Genomic DNA, 17,743 nt, shown 5'->3' with positions numbered 1-17,743 from the left:
ATCTCCTCCACTAGGAACAGACATTATCTACTCCACTAGGAACAGACATGATCTACTCCACTAGGAACAGACATGATCTACTCCACTAGGAAAAGACATGATCTCCTCCACTAGGAACAGACATGATCTACTCCACTAGGAACAGACATGATCTACTCCACTAGGAACAGACATGATCTACTCCACTAGGAACAGACATGATCTACTCCACTAGGAACAGACATGATCTACTCCACTAGGAAAAGACATGATCTCCTCCACTAGGAACAGACATGATCTACTCCACTAGGAACAGACATGATCTACTCCACTAGGAACATACATGATCTACCCCACTAGGAACAGACATGATCTACTCCACTAGGAACAGACATGATCTACTCCACTAGGAACAGACATGATCTCTCCACTAGGAACAGACATGATCTACTCCACTAGGAACAGACATGATCTACTCCACTAGGAACAGACATGATCTACCACTAGGAGCACACATGATCTACTCCACTAGGAACAGACATGATCTACTCCACTAGGAACAGACATGATGTACTCCACTAGGAACACACATGATCTACTCCACTAGGAACAGACATGATCTACTCCACTAGGAACACACATCATCTACTCCACTAGGAACATACATGATCTACTCCACTAGGAACACACATGATCTACTCCACTAGGAACACACATGATCTACTCCACTAGGAACAGACATGATCTACTCCACTAGGAACAGACATGATCTACTCCACTAGGAAAAGACATGATCTCCTCCACTAGGAACAGACATGATCTACTCCACTAGGAACAGACATGATCTACTCCACTAGGAACATACATGATCTACCCCACTAGGAACAGACATGATCTACTCCACTAGGAACAGACATGATCTACTCCACTAGGAACAGACATGATCTACTCCACTAGGAACAGACATGATCTACTCCACTAGGAACAGACATGATCATGACTCCACTAGGAACAGACATGATCTACTCCACTAGGAACAGACATGATCTACCACTAGGAGCACACATGATCTACTCCACTAGGAACAGACATGATCTACTCCACTAGGAACAGACATGATCTACTCCACTAGGAACAGACATGATCTACTCCACTAGGAACAGACATGATCTACTCCACTAGGAACAGACATGATCTACTCCACTAGGAACAGACATGATCTACTCCACTAGGAACAGACATGATCTACTCCACTAGGAACACACATGATCTACTCCACTAGGAATACACATGATCTACTCCACTAGGAATACACATGATCTACTCCACTAGGAACACACATGATCTACTCCACTAGGAACACACATGATCTACTCCACTAGGAACAGACATGATCTACTCCACTAGGAACAGACATGATCTACTCCACTAGGAACAGACATGATCTACTCCACTAGGAACACACATGATCTACTCCACTAGGAACAGACATGATCTACTCCACTAGGAACACACATCATCTACTCCACTAGGAACATACATGATCTACTCCACTAGGAACACACATGATCTACTCCACTAGGAACACACATGATCTACTCCACTAGGAATACACATGATCTACTCCACTAGGAATACACATGATCTACTCCACTAGGAACACACATGATCTACTCCACTAGGAACACACATGATCTACTCCACTAGGAACAGACATGATCTACTCCACTAGGAACAGACATGATCTACTCCACTAGGAACAGACATGATCTACTCCACTAGGAACACACATGATCTACTCCACTAGGAACAGACATGATCTACTCCACTAGGAACAGACATGATCTACTCCACTCGGAACAGACATGATCTACTCCACTAGGAACAGACATGATCTACTCCACTAGGAACAGACATGATCTACTCCACTAGGAACTCCTCTAGCTCTTCTGGCTGAGCCAGGACTGTGGGTCTGTACCTCTAGACTATGAACAGCTTCTGTAGGGTATGTCTGACCCTCACCTGTCCTTCCCCAGATCTTGGGATGAGATCATAGCACAACCTGAGGTTGTACCTGAGACGGTTCTGTCATTTCAGGGCAGAGGGAGGCAGCTGGCCACATTCCCATTCTTAGCATCTAATTGCCTGATTAAATGGTAATTTACACACTTGCCAATGTAAAGACATTCTCAGCAGGGAAGTGCTATCTGTGGTGGAGCTTTGACTCGGCAAATGCTATGCATACAGCGTCCCTGAGGACTTGAAACATTCATTAAAGTATACTAATCTTTTGGGAAAATATAAGCTCCTCGTTGTGTAATTCGTTTGCAGTGAATTCACATGTGATACAAGTTGCAACAGTGTAACAATGCAGAGATTGTTCTTAATTATTAGCCAATATGCCCAATTTATTGTGGAGGGTGAAATTGTAATATGTGTGTGGTTGCAGAATGTTCTTGAGAAAGCCTCTGAAATAACTAAATAAAATATTATGGAGCAACAGTGGAGAGAGAACCTGCAGGGCAAAGAGCAGAGTGCAAGGATACCCCTTGATATGCTGTAAATTATGGTTTCCTTGTTGAGGGCAAGGATACCCCTTTATATGCTGTAAATTATGGTTTCCTTGTTGAGGGCAAGGATACCCCTTTATATGCTGTAAATTATGGTTTCCTTGTTGAGGGCAAGGATGCCCCTTGATATGCTGTAAACTGATGGTTTCCTTGTTGAGGGCAAGGATACCCCTTTATATGCTGTAAACTGATGGTTTCCTTGTTGAGGGCAAGGATACCCCTTTATATGCTGTAAACTGATGGTTTCCTTGTTGAGGGCAAGGATACCCCTTTATATGCTGTAATCTGATGGTTTCCTTGTTGAGGGCAAGGATACCCCTTTATATGCTGTAATCTGATGGTTTCCTTGTTGGGAGAGTATGGGCATGTGTCTGTGTTTGTTTACAGCTGCACCTGGTAGTGTTCTGTAGGCAGAGACCATGCTGTCACTCTTAGCTAAATAAAACTATTCCGTTGACCTTCAGGGAAGATATGTCCGTCCGGGTGCTGTACTTTGTCTTAATGGTTTCTTTACTCCTCCCTCCCTCAGTCCCGCTCTCACTCAGTCAGTCAATCTTTCTCTCTCTCTCTCTCTCTCTCTCTCTCTCTCTCTCTCTCTCTCTCTCTCTCTCTCTCACTCAGTCAGTCACTCTTTCTCTCTCCCCCTTTCCCTCAGTCTCTCTCTCTCACTCAGTCAGTCACTCTTTCTCTCTCTCCCCCTCTCCCTCAGTCTCTCTTTCTCTCTCTCTCTCACTCACTCAGTCACTCTTTCTCTCTCTCCCCCTTTCCCTTAGTCTCTCTCTCTCTCTCACTCACTCAGTCAACCTTTCTCTCTCTCTCCCCCTTTCCCTCAGTCTCTCTCTCTCTCTCACTAAGTCAGTCAATCTTTCTCTCTCTCTCCCCCTTTCCCTCAGTCTCTCTCTCTCTCTCTCTCTCTCTCTCTCACTCAGTCAGTCAATCTTTCTCTCTCTCCCCCTTTCCCTCAGTCTCTCTCTCTCTCTCACTCAGTCAGTCAATCTTTCTCTCTCTCCCCCTTTCCCTCAGTCTCTCTCTCTCTCTCTCTCTCACTCAGTCAGTCAATCTTTCTCTCTCTCTCCCCCTTTCCCTCAGTCTCTCTCTCTCTCTCACTCAGTCAGTCACTCTTTCTCTCTCTCTCCCTTTCCCTCAGTCTCTCTCTCTCTCACTCAGTCATCAATCTTTCTCACTCTCTCCCCCTTTCCCTCAGTCTCTCTCTCTCTCACTCAGTCATCAATCTTTCTCTCTCTCTCCCCTTTCCCTCAGTCTCTCTCTCACTCAGTCATCAATCTTTCTCCCTCTCTCCCCCTTTCCCTCTGTCTCTCTTAATTAAATTCAATTCAAAAGGTTTTATTGACATGGGAAACATATGTTTACATTGTCAAAGCAAATGGAAGAGACAATAAACAAAATGGAAATTAACAAGGGAAACATTAGTTGACATTACACCCACAAAAGTTTTTAAATAATATAGATATTTCAGATGTTAAATTATTGGCTATGTACAGTGTTGTAACCATGTGCAAGTAGTATGAAAGGGAAAATAAATAAACAGAAACAAGTAGGTTGTATTTACAATGTTGTTTGTGCTCCACTCGTTTCCCTTTTTTCTCATGGAAACAGGCCACGGATATTGCTGCGGTGAATGCACACTGCGGTATCTCGACAAACAGCCTATCTGGGTTATCATGTACTCTTCTGGGCTGAGTCCCTAAAGGCACCCCAGTCTCAGTCTCTCAGTCACTCAGTCTGTCTCAGTCTCTCTCAGTCTCAGTCTCAGTCTCTCTGTCTCTCTGTTTCAGTCCTTCAGTCAGTCTCTCAGTCTTAGTATGTATCTCTGTCTCTCAGTCTTCCTGTCACTCACTCTCAGTCTAACAGTCTGTCTCTCTAACAGTCTAACAGTCTCTCTGTCTCAGTTTAACAGTCTGTCTCTCTAACAGTCTAACAGTCTGTCTCTCTAACAGTCTAACAGTCTGTCTCTCTGTCTCAGTCTAACAGTCTGTCTCTCTAAAAGTCTAACAGTCTGTCTCTCTAACAGTCTAACAGTCTGTCTGTTTCAGTCTAACAGTCTGTCTCTCTAACAGTCTGTCTCTCTAACAGTATGTCTCTCTAACAGTCTAACAGTTTGTCTCTCTAACAGTCTAACAGTCTGTCTCTCTAACAGTCTAACAGTCTCTCTGTCTCAGTCTAACAGTCTGTCTCTCTAACAGTCTAACAGTCTCTCTGTCTCAGTCTAACAGTCTGTCTCTCTAACAGTCTAACAGTCTGTCTCTCTAACAGTCTAACAGTCTCTCTGTCTCAGTCTAACAGTCTGTCTCTCTAACAGTCTAACAGTTTGTCTCTCTAACAGTCTAACAGTCTGTCTCTCTAACAGTCTAACAGTCTCTCTGTCTCTGTCTCAGTCTAACAGTCTGTCTCTCTAACAGTCTAACAGTCTCTCTGTCTCAGTCTAACAGTCTGTCTCTCTAACAGTCTAACAGTCTGTCTCTCTAACAGTCTAACAGTCTGTCTCTCTGTCTCAGTCTAACAGTCTGTCTCTCTGTCTCAGTCTAACGGTCTGTCTCTCTAACAGTCTAACAGTCTCTCTGTCTCAGTCTAACAGTCTGTCTCTCTAACAGTCTAACAGTCTCTCTGTCTCAGTCTAACAGTCTGTCTCTCTAACAGTCTAACAGTCTCTCTGTCTCAGTCTAACAGTATGTCTCTCTAACAGTCTAACAGTTTGTCTCTCTAACAGTCTAACAGTCTGTCTCTCTAACAGTCTAACAGTCTCTCTGTCTCTGTCTCAGTCTAACAGTCTGTCTCTCTAACAGTCTAACAGTCTGTCTCTCTAACAGTCTAACAGTCTGTCTCTCTAACAGTCTAACAGTCTGTCTCTCTGTCTCAGTCTAACAGTCTGTCTCTCTGTCTCAGTCTAACGGTCTGTCTCTCTAACAGTCTCTCTGTCTCAGTCTAACAGTCTGTCTCTCTAACAGTCTAACAGTCTCTCTGTCTCTGTCTCAGTCTAACAGTCTGTCTCTCTAACAGTCTAACAGTCTGTCTCTCTAACAGTCTAACAGTCTCTCTGTCTCAGTCTAACAGTCTGTCTCTCTAACAGTCTAACAGTCTGTCTCTAACAGTATGTCTCTCTAACAGTCTAACAGTTTGTCTCTCTAACAGTCTAACAGTCTGTCTCTCTAACAGTCTAACAGTCTAACAGTCTCTCTGTCTCAGTCTAACAGTCTGTCTCTCTAACAGTCTAACAGTCTGTCTCTCTAACAGTCTAACAGTCTGTCTCTCTAACAGTCTAACAGTCTGTCTCTCTGTCTCAGTCTAACAGTCTGTCTCTCTGTCTCAGTCTAACGGTCTGTCTCTCTAACAGTCTAACAGTCTCTCTGTCTCAGTCTAACAGTCTGTCTCTCTAACAGTCTAACAGTCTGTCTCTCTAACAGTCTAACAGTCTGTCTCTCTAACAGTCTAACAGTCTGTCTCTCTAACAGTCTAACAGTCTATCTCTCTGTCTCAGTCTAACGGTCTGTCTCTCTAACAGTCTAACAGTCTCTCTGTCTCAGTCTAACAGTCTGTCTCTCTGTCACAGTCTAACAGTCTCTCTGTCTCAGTCTAACAGTCTGTCTCTCTAACAGTCTAACAGTCTGTCTCTCTAACAGTCTAACAGTCTGTCTCTAACAGTCTAACAGTCTGTCTCTCTGTCTCAGTCTAACAGTCTGTCTCTCTGTCTCAGTCTAACGGTCTGTCTCTCTAACAGTCTCTCTGTCTCAGTCTAACAGTCTGTCTCTCTAACAGTCTAACAGTCTCTCTGTCTCAGTCTAACAGTCTGTCTCTCTAACAGTCTAACAGTCTGTCTCTCTAACAGTCTAACAGTCTCTCTGTCTCAGTCTAACAGTCTGTCTCTCTAACAGTCTAACAGTCTGTCTCTCTAACAGTATGTCTCTCTAACAGTCTAACAGTTTGTCTCTCTAACAGTCTAACAGTCTGTCTCTCTAACAGTCTAACAGTCTAACAGTCTCTCTGTCTCAGTCTAACAGTCTGTCTCTCTAACAGTCTAACAGTCTGTCTCTCTAACAGTCTAACAGTCTGTCTCTCTAACAGTCTAACAGTCTGTCTCTCTGTCTCAGTCTAACAGTCTGTCTCTCTGTCTCAGTCTAACGGTCTGTCTCTCTAACAGTCTCTCTGTCTCAGTCTAACAGTCTGTCTCTCTAACAGTCTAACAGTCTCTCTGTCTCAGTCTAACAGTCTGTCTCTCTAACAGTCTAACAGTCTGTCTCTCTAACAGTCTAACAGTCTCTCTGTCTCAGTCTAACAGTCTGTCTCTCTAACAGTCTAACAGTCTGTCTCTCTAACAGTATGTCTCTCTAACAGTCTAACAGTTTGTCTCTCTAACAGTCTAACAGTCTGTCTCTCTAACAGTCTAACAGTCTAACAGTCTCTCTGTCTCAGTCTAACAGTCTGTCTCTCTAACAGTCTAACAGTCTGTCTCTCTAACAGTCTAACAGTCTGTCTCTCTAACAGTCTAACAGTCTGTCTCTCTGTCTCAGTCTAACAGTCTGTCTCTCTGTCTCAGTCTAACGGTCTGTCTCTCTAACAGTCTAACAGTCTCTCTGTCTCAGTCTAACAGTCTGTCTCTAACAGTCTAACAGTCTGTCTCTCTAACAGTCTAACAGTCTGTCTCTCTAACAGTCTAACAGTCTGTCTCTCTAACAGTCTAACAGTCTGTCTCTCTGTCTCAGTCTAACGGTCTGTCTCTCTAACAGTCTAACAGTCTCTCTGTCTCAGTCTAACAGTCTGTCTCTCTAACAGTCTAACAGTCTCTCTGTCTCAGTCTAACAGTCTGTCTCTCTAACAGTCTAACAGTCTGTCTCTCTAACAGTCTAACAGTCTGTCTCTCTAACAGTCTAACAGTCTGTCTCTCTGTCTCAGTCTAACAGTCTGTCTCTCTGTCTCAGTCTAACGGTCTGTCTCTCTAACAGTCTAACAGTCTCTCTGTCTCAGTCTAACAGTCTGTCTCTCTAACAGTCTAACAGTCTGTCTCTCTAACAGTCTAACAGTCTGTCTGTTTCAGTCTAACAGTCTGTCTCTCTAACAGTCTGTCTCTCTAACAGTATGTCTCTCTAACAGTATGTCTCTCTAACAGTCTAACAGTTTGTCTCTCTAACAGTCTAACAGTCTGTCTCTCTAACAGTCTAACAGTCTCTCTGTCTCTGTCTCAGTCTAACAGTCTGTCTCTCTAACAGTCTGTCTCTCTAACAGTCTAACAGTCTCTCTGTCTCAGTCTAACAGTCTGTCTCTCTAACAGTCTAACAGTCTCTCTGTCTCAGTCTAACAGTCTGTCTCTCTAACAGTCTAACAGTCTCTGTCTCAATCTAACAGTCAGTCTCTCTAACAGTCTCTGTCTCAATCTAACAGTCAGTCTCTCTAACAGTCTCTGTCTCAATCTAACAGTCAGTCTCTCTAACAGTCTCTGTCTCAATCTAACAGTCAGTCTCTCTAACAGTCTCTGTCTCAATCTAACAGTCAGTCTCTCTAACAGTCTGTCTCTCTGTCACAGTCTGTCTCTCCAACAGTCTCTCTGTCACAATCTGTCTCTCCAACAGTCTCTCACTCACAGTCTAAAAGTCTCTCACTCACAGTCTAAAAGTCTCTCACTCACAGTCTAAAAAGTCTCTCACTCACAGTCTAAAAGTCTCTCACTCACAGTCTAAAAAGTCTCTCACTCACAGTCTAAAAGTCTCTCTCTAACAGTCTCTATGTCACAGTCTCTATGTCACAGTCTCTCCCTCTCTCTCTCTCTCTCTCTCTCTCTCTCTCTCTCTCTCTCTCTCTCTCTCTCTCTCTCTCTCTCTCTCTCTCTCTCTCTCTCTCTCTCTCTCTCTCTCTCTCTCTCTCATAGAGTAATAAAATTCGTACCATATTTGAGTTCACACAGACAATTTCTGTCCAGTTACATGTTATTACACAATACTTGGACCTGTTGGTTCCTGTTGCATCAGATTGAAGTGTATCTTACTTAGACACACACATGTGCATGAATGCATGCATGTGCACACACACAAACACACACACAAAGTAAAGTACGATGAGTTCCATTTTAAAATTAAACATATATTAGTGTCACACTAATAGTGTGTGTGTGTGTGTGTGTGTGTGTGTGTGTGTGTGTGTGTGTGTGTGTGTGTGTGTGTGTGTGTGTGTGTGTGTGTGTGTGTGTGTGTGTGTGTGTGTGTGTGTGTGTGTGTGTGTGTGTGTGTGTGGTGAAGGCAGATTGACGGTGTGAAGCCAGTTCCTCAACTGCATGCATCACACACATAGTGAACATAATGGCTTTCGTAGTGTGTTTTGTGTGTGTGTATATATATATAACCTCCTCTCCTGGCTCGGGGGACAACCTCGGCACCATGCTAAATAATGTCTCAATATAACCCTTCACTCTTTCTGTAAGTGGGTCACATGTTACAGTAGCCCCCTTGATGTTCTAAAGCCTTCATAACAACTCCTCTGTAAGTCACCTGTACGTGTTTCCCTGACCAGGTGAGTCTAGGCCTCGGTCTGGGTGGATGTCAGTTGGTAACTTACTTGACAACGGCTTCTATCTCCCCCAGTCTTAGAATTGTTTTCAGTAGCATGTTGCTAATGAGTTGTTTTGAATGAACTCTGACAAACCTCCCAAATGACATACTTGTAAACTATACTTTGCTGTCTATGGTTTAACGATAGACATGTCCCCCATGACAACATACTGTAAACATGGTTCAATATAGTGATTCTTTACATGTGTTCTCCACATGTCTGCCAAGCTGTCTGTCTAGGTGTGTGTCAGAACCCACACTGGTCATCTACGCCTTCCAGATGTCACTTTACATGACAATCAAACTCCCACGCTCACACCTGGCGACTTCAGCGTGTCCCTGATAAAAGATGCCAATATGTGATTGCTTTGTTCCAGTTGGACCTGGGGTAACAACATTCACTTTCACTTTAGTAATGAGTTCTGTGTCTTAAATGGCACCCTATTCTCTAAATACGACCATTGACCAGGGCCCATAGGGCACAATGTCAGAAATAGGGTCCCTTTTGGGACACAACCTTGCAGAGTACATGGCAACCCAGATTCCATTTGATTCCAATGGAAGCAGATAAACAGCCTGTTACCAAACATATATGTGATAGAAGTCAGGTTGTTCCCCTGCCACTCCTCAGGAAGTACCCCATTATAACTGCCAACAGGTTACTGCCACTACGGGTTACCTTTTAGAGCTTTAGAGACTAGTCCCCTGATAGGAGGTCCATGCAAAGCTCTGATTAAATGAGGTGTGTGTGTGAGAGAGAGAGAATGTGTGTGTGTTTGTGTGTATTAGAGTAGATGTGTGTGATTGTTATACTATGTGTGTGTGTGTATTAGAGTAGATGTGTGTGATTGTTATACTATGTGTGTGTGTGCGCACGTGCATGCATTACATAAGCCTGCCCACTCCGCAGTCCTGTATTGTACTCTGTTTAGGGAGGTAGGGGTCATGGTCTGATCTGATAGTTTGAGGGTGGTAGGGGTAATGATCTGATGTGATAGGTTGAGGGAGGTAGGGGTCATGGTCTGATCGGTTGAGGGTGGTCGGGGTAATGATCTGATGTGATAGGTTGAGGGAGGTCGGGGTAATGATCTGATGGTATAGGTTGAGGGAGGTAAGGGTCATTTTTTTATTTTACCTTTATTTAACTCGGCAAGTCAGTTATGAATAAATTCTTATTTTCAATGACGGCCTAGGAACAGTGGGTTAACTGCCTGTTCAGGGGCAGAACGAAAGTTTTGTACCTTGTCAGCTCGGGGGTTTGAACTTGCCTTCCGGTTACTAGACCAATGCTCTAACCACTAGGCTACCCTGCCTGCTACCCTGATGTGATAGGTTGAGGGAGGTAGGGGTCATGGTCTGATCTGAAAGATTGAGGTTGGTAGGGGTCATGATCTGATGTGATAGGTTGAGGGAGGTAAGGGTCATGGTCTGATAGGTTGAGGGAGGTAGGGGTCATGATCTGATAGGTTGAGGGAGGTAGGGGTCATGATCTGATGTGATAGGTTGAGGGAGGTAGGGGTCATGGTCTGATCTGAAAGATTGAGGTTGGTAGGGGTCATGATCTGATGTGATAGGTTGAGGGAGGTAAGGGTCATGGTCTGATAGGTTGAGGGAGGTAGGGTCATGATCTGATAGGTTGAGGGAGGTAGGGGTCATGATCTGATGTGATAGGTTGAGGGAGGTAGGGGTCATGATCTGATAGGTTGAGGGAGGTAGAGGTCATGATCTCATGTGATAGGTTGAGGGAGGTAGGGGTCATGGTCTGATCTGAAAGATTGAGGTTGGTAGGGGTCATGATCTGATGTGATAGGTTGAGGGAGGTAAGGGTCATGGTCTGATAGGTTGAGGGAGGTAGGGGTCATGATCTGATAGGTTGAGGGAGGTAGGGGTCATGATCTGATGTGATAGGTTGAGGGAGGTAGAGGTCATGATCTCATGTGATAGGTTGAGGGAGGTAGGGGTCATGATCTGATGTGATAGGTTGAGGGAGGTAGGGGTCATGATCTGATGTGATAGGTTGAGGGAGGTAGAGGTCATGATCTCATGTGATAGGTTGAGGGAGGTAGAGGTCATGATCTCATGTGATAGGTTGAGGGAGGTAGGGGTCATGGTCTGATAGGTTGAGGGACAGTTGTTCACCCTGACTGTTTTCTCATCAACTCTTCTATGACCAGATTTCCTCTAGTCCAGAGTTAGTTCCCTGTCCTTCCCTGTGACACGGTGGGTCTTTACTACGCACACGCACACGCACACGCACGCACACACGCACACACACTTTAATAGCTAAAGACACACACCCCACACACTCAAGGTCAGGGCAAATTGCATCCTGTCTGGTTGGAGACCAAAGGAAATCCAGCATTCCCTTCCTGACCCGATATATGACCCCATGCTGACAGGGGAGGTACGGGACCTAGTGAGAAGCCCTAAGACATGACCTACTGTCTGAACTACATAATGACATCAGATAGCGCCTATCGAGCCAAAAGAAGTGTGGCTACAACAGGTCTGTGACATATTGTGTTATATCAGGAATGCTAACTGCTACTGTTTGGTCAGTAACCGTGACACTTTGTATATCTTCCAGAAGAAATACATTCTTACAGTCTTAAACTATGCCACTGTCTAATGGTTAGCAACCATAGAGGACATCTCTTACAGTCTTAAACTCTGCTACTGTCTAATGGTTAGCTACTATAGAGGACATCTCTTACAGTCTTAAACTCTGCTACTGTCTAACGGTTAGCTACTATAGAGGACATCTCTTACAGTCTTAAACTCTGCTACTGTCTAATGGTTAGCTACTATAGAGGATATATCTTACAGTCTTAAACTCTGCTACTGTCTAATGGTTAGCTACTATAGAGGATATATCTTACAGTCTTAAACTCTGCTACTGTCTAATGGTTAGCTACTATAGAGGACATCTCTTACAGTCTTAAACTATGCTACTGTCTAACGGTTAGCTACTAGAGGGTATATCTTACAGTCTTAAACTCTGCTACTGTCTAATGGTTAGCTACAATAGAGGATATATCTTACAGTCTTAAACTCTGCTACTGTATAATGGTTAGCTACTATAGAGGACATCTCTTACAGTCTTAAACTATGCTACTGTCTAATGGTTAGCTACTATAGAGGATATATCTTACAGTCTTAAACTCTGCTACCGTCTAACGGTTAGCTACTATAGAAGATATATCTTACAGTCTTAAACTCTGCTACTGTCTAATGGTTAGCTACTACAGAGGTCAACTAATTGCTACAAATACAGTCTCTGTCATGCTACACACGTCATTCACACATTCCTCCCTTTATGATATGTTACTGGAGAAACATGCTTTCACTATGATCCACGATGCACATTGAAGAACAAATGCAAGTAGCAGCCTCTCTCTCTCCCTCTCCCTCCGTCTCTCTCTCTCCCTCTCTCCCTCCCTCTCCTTCACTCCCTCTCTCTCCTTCCCTCCCTCTCTCTCTCCCTCCCTCCTTCTCTCTCTCCCTCCCTCTCTCTCTCTCCCGCTCTTCCTCTCTCTCCCAGTCTCTCTCCCTCTCCCTCCACCTCTCTCTCCCTCCACCTCTCTCTCCCCCGGTCTCTCTTTCCCTCCCGCTCTCTCTCTCTCCCTCCCTCCCTCTCTCTCTCCTTCCTTCCCTCCCTCTCTCCCTCCCTCCCTCTCTCTCCCCCTCTCCCTCCCTCTCTCCCTACTCTTCCTCTCTCTCTCCCTCTCCTTCCCTCTCTCCCCCGGTCTCTCTTTCCCTCCCTCTCTCTCTCCCGGTCTCTCTCTCTCCCGGTCTCTTTCTCTCTCCCGGTCTCTTTCTCTCTCCCGGGTCTGTCTCTCTCTTCCTTCTGGTCTGTCTGTCTCTCCCGGTCTCTTTCTCTCTCCCGGTCTGTCTCTCTCTCCCGGTCTCTTTCTCTCTCCCGGTCTCTTTCTCTCTCCCGGTCTGTCTCTCTCTCCCGGTCTGTCTCTCTCTCCCGGTCTCTTTCTCTCTCCCGGTCTGTCTCTCTCTCCCGGTCTGTCTCTCCCGGTCTCTTTCTCTCTCCCGGTCTCTTTCTCTCTCCCGGTCTCTTTCTCTCTCCCGGTCTCTTTCTCTCTCCCGGTCTGTCTCTCTCTCCCGGTCTGTCTCTCTCTCCCGGTCTGTCTGTCTCTCCCGGTCTCTCCCTCCCTCTCCCTCTCCCTCTCTCCCGGTATCTCTCTCTCCCGGTCTCTCTCTCTCCCGGTCTCTCTCTCTCTCCCAGTCTCTCTATCTCTCCCGGTCTCTTTCTGTCACTCCTCCTCTCTCCAACCCCAGAGGACACTCAGACACACAGCATTTCAACAGATGGAAATAACCTCTCCTGATTGCCCCCTCCCTGTAGATATAATTAGCCCAGCGTAGAACCACCATTGCCCAGGTCCTGTCCCTGGCTGCCATTTAGAGAGAGCTGCTCCACTGGTCCTGTGCTGCTGGCCTCCAATATCAACCCGTTATCTACATGCTTGGAATGCTTTGCTCTGACCGACATAGCACAGACCGGCCATTACAGGAAAACTCACACTACAGGGGTCATAGAGAGAGAATGAAGGGTGATCACATTGGGTTTAGATGATTCTGTTCCAAACAGCACCCTATATATAGTGCACTACCTTTGACTACTTTTGACCAATGGCCCTTGTCAAAAGTAGTGCACTATATACACTCAGTAGTCAGTTTATTAGGTACACACATCTTGTACCAGGTCAGACCCCCTTTTGCATCCAAAATAGCCTGAATTATTTGGGGAATGGAAGAGTTGTGCAATTGGTATCAAGGGACCTAACATGTGCCAGGAAAACGTTCCCCAAACCATTAAACCACCGCCACCAGCCTGTACCGTTGACACCAGGCAGGATGGGGCCAAATCCTGACACTGACATCAGAATGACGCAGCAGGAACCGGGATTTGTCAAACCAGGCAATGTTTTTCCACTCCTCAACAGTCCAGTGTATGTGATGGCGTGCCCACAGGAGCCGCTTCGTCTTGTTTTTAGCTGACAGGAGTGGAACCCGGTGTGTGGCCGTCTGCTGCAATAGCCCATCCATGACAAGGATCATCGAGTTGTCCTTCTGCACACCACTGTTGTACTGCACCATGATTTACCTGTTTGTGGCTCGCCTGTTAGCTTGCACGACTCTTGCCATTGTCCTTGGACCTCTCTCATCAACGAGATGTTTTCGCTCACAGGACTGCCGCTGGCTGGATGTCAGATACTGCCGAGCGTGAAAAGCCCAGTAGGCCGGCCATTTCTGAGATTCTGGAAACGGAGCTCCTGGCACCAACGATCAAATCAATGCCCACTGTTGATTAGGTCATTAATTTTCTCATTCTAACATTCAATCGAACAGTCTGCCTGTCTGCCTGCTTTCTATAGGGAGTCAACTCTCTGTCTGTAGGAGCGAACCCTTTTCGTGAACGGGGTGGTGTACCTAATAAACAGGCCACTGAGCGTATATACAAAGGTAGTGCACTACTGCTATGGGCCTTTGTCAAAAGCCGTGCACTATGGAGGGAAAAGGGGGGTAAGAAAGAGAGTAAGAGATAAGTGAGAAAGAGAGAGAGGGCATAAGCCACAGAGAGAGCGAGAGAGAGAGAGAGAGAGCAGAACAGAGGTCAGGATCAGATGAGCTCTTGCATTTTTCAGCATTTTCTTTAAAAAAGATAGATTAGGAGTAAAATAAACTTGGATTTTTTGTCACGAACACATACTGAATTCTACCCTCTACAACATAACCCCTTCTTCAAATCAAAACTTAAAACCTACAACCTGATTTTGGACGGAATTACGGAAGCACCTGGAAGGTTCACAACTACCAAGAATTTATTACCCTATACAGCAAATTCTCTGGAAAACAACAGAAACCTGAAAACACCATCCAACCTGGAACCGAGTGAGTAATGTTGTCTGAAACTATATTTTATTTCCAAAAGCCAAGAAGAAAAATACACAACATTACTTTATAAGGACTGAATTCTAACATAATTCTGCCAAGCTTGATACAGCTTCAACTAGCACTGATATGTCAAGTGAGAGGTGTCAAAGCTCATTAGCCCAACAATGGCAGGAGAGTCACACAGTCTACCCCAACCAAATGGAGAGGCATTAGAAGCTCCCTCCCGCTGTTCAGAGGTAATTAAAATACAGTACCCTGTGCATGTAAAGAATGATAAGGCAAGAAAAGATTACAAAATGAAGCTCCTTATGGAAAATCAAGAGACTCTTTTTGCTGAATATTACAAAAATGGGAACATCAGCAACCTTATCTTCCACACAAACCATCCCCTGGCATGACACAGTGCTATATTAGCACACTACCCCTTCGTTAAGAGAGGGGGGGTTAACGAGGGGTGGAAACTCAGAATACTTGATAACGAGGACTCTGAGTCAGCTAATATAAATATCTATAAGTCCGGAACAGTAATGGTACAGGGTTACCCCAAACAGTTTCAGCTGGACTTTCACCTAATCAAAGAATTAGCCCCGCAGGAGAAGCTCTCCCTTGATAAAGATACCCCCACCCCGAGCGGGTCAGACCAGACCTCTTCATTATGTAACCCCACAGACGAGCAACCCCCAGCGGAGAGTCAACCTCCCAGCACAGATTACCACTCCCTCATTGAAATGAAGGACAAATTCACCCAGCTGGAGGTAAGACAGGTGGAGCTGGAACAGCATGTGATTACACTTCAGTCAGCAGAGACCCAGACAACAGTCCAGCACAACAACACCCCCTTAACCAGACCCGGAGAGCTGGAGGTGGACAGGACTGTGGTGAGAACTTCAACAGGAGAAAGAGCAGAATCAGGAGAAGAACAGAGCATTAGAGGAGAGGATCAGACTGCTGGTGGAGGAGAGGTTGAGGGGGATGGAGGAGAGGGTGAGGGGGACGGAGGAGAGGTTGAGGGGGACGGCGTGTGACAGAGAACAACCCACTAGAGAGGTGGCCACCCCCACAGAGAAGCCAGCAGAACAGCCCACCTCAGCACCTGACCATAGAGTCGACATCACAGCAGAACAGACAAATAAAGAACCACAAGCCCAGCGGCTCTCACCCCCTCTGAGCACCCCCCTGTCAGCCACCCTAATAGCCCTTCTGACAACCCCCTCACACCCACTGAGGACAAACACAATACACAGATTGTACTACTTATGGACTCAAATGGGAAATATATAGAATTAAAAAAAACTTTATCTCAAACACAGTGTGTCTAAACTCTGGTGTCCAAACACCCAGCGGGCCCTCGACCTTCTGTCTGAAGACCAACTAGGTTCACCCAGCCACATAATAATACACACAGGCACAAACGACCTGAGAGCACAGCAGGAAAGGGTGGCCACAGCACTGAAGGGAGTGATTGAAAAGGCTTCTTCTACTTTCTCCAACGCACAACTGGTTATCTCCACCCTGCTACCACGAAAAGACTTCCACCCTGCCACAATACAGCGGGTAAACGCAAGTATTTCCTGTGACTGTGACTCCACCCTGGACTTGAACAGCCTCTATGACCAAGTCCACCTCTACAAGGCAGCAGTGCCCACCTTTGCCCGGACTCTAAAGGACATCGCTCTCAAAAGTATCCCCAACACTTCACACAGGAGCAACAGATCAATAGACACCCCACCCAAACCAGCGAAACACCCTCCCAGACCTGCAGGACCCCCCTGGACCTACACATAGAGGACCCACGCCAAGAGGAATTACATCCAGACCACAGTACACCCAGACACATCCACACCCCCACCCCAACCAATCAACACCCCCCCACGTCAACCATGCCCACACCCCATTTAGGCCACCTCAGATCAGACCTATGCCACTCCTGCCCACCCCATGCACCCCACCCCCGCAAAGAGGGCCTCAACATGGAAGCCACACATACGCCCAGGTAGTGAGCGGGCAAACAGTCCCAACCCCCACTCTCACACGCGCCCAAGCCAATGGCATGTACCAGATGCTCAGCAGGCTCTGCTCACACTTACTGGCCTGAGGCCAAACCACGACCAACAACATTGGACACTCTATGGAACAAAAAGCCTTCACTATATTATCCTGGAATATCCAAGGCCTGAGGTCATCTGCCTTTGGCCTAAAAAGCAGAAACCCGGACTTCACCAAAGAAATCGGTAATACAGACATTGTCATCCTGCAAGAAACCTGGTATAGAGGAGACGGACCCATTGGTTGCCCTCTAGGTTACAGAGAGCTGGTAGTCCCATCCACCAAACTACTAGGTGTGAAACAGGGAAGGGACTCAGGGGGTATGCTAATTTGGTATAGAGCAGACCTAACTCACTCTATTAAATTAATCAAAACAGGAATATTCTACATTTGGCTAGAAATTCAAAAGGAAATTATCCTAACAGAGAAAATGTCCTCCTGTATGCTACCTATGTCCCCCCACTAGAATCCCTATATTTTAATGAAGACAGCTTCTCCATCCTGGAGGGGGAAATCAATCATTTCCAGGCCCAGGGATATGTACTAGTCTGTGGCGACCTAAATGCCAGAACCGGACAAGAACCTGACACCCTCAGCACACAGGGGGACAAACACCTGCCTGGAGGTGACAGCATTCCCTCCCACATATGCCCCCCTAGGCACAACTATGACAACATAACCAAC

The sequence above is a fragment of the Oncorhynchus keta genome, chromosome 4, assembly GCF_023373465.1.
Source record: "Oncorhynchus keta strain PuntledgeMale-10-30-2019 chromosome 4, Oket_V2, whole genome shotgun sequence".
NCBI lineage: Eukaryota > Metazoa > Chordata > Actinopteri > Salmoniformes > Salmonidae > Oncorhynchus > Oncorhynchus keta.
The sequence above is the reverse complement of the archived record's forward strand: the minus strand, read 5'-3'. Positions refer to the sequence as shown.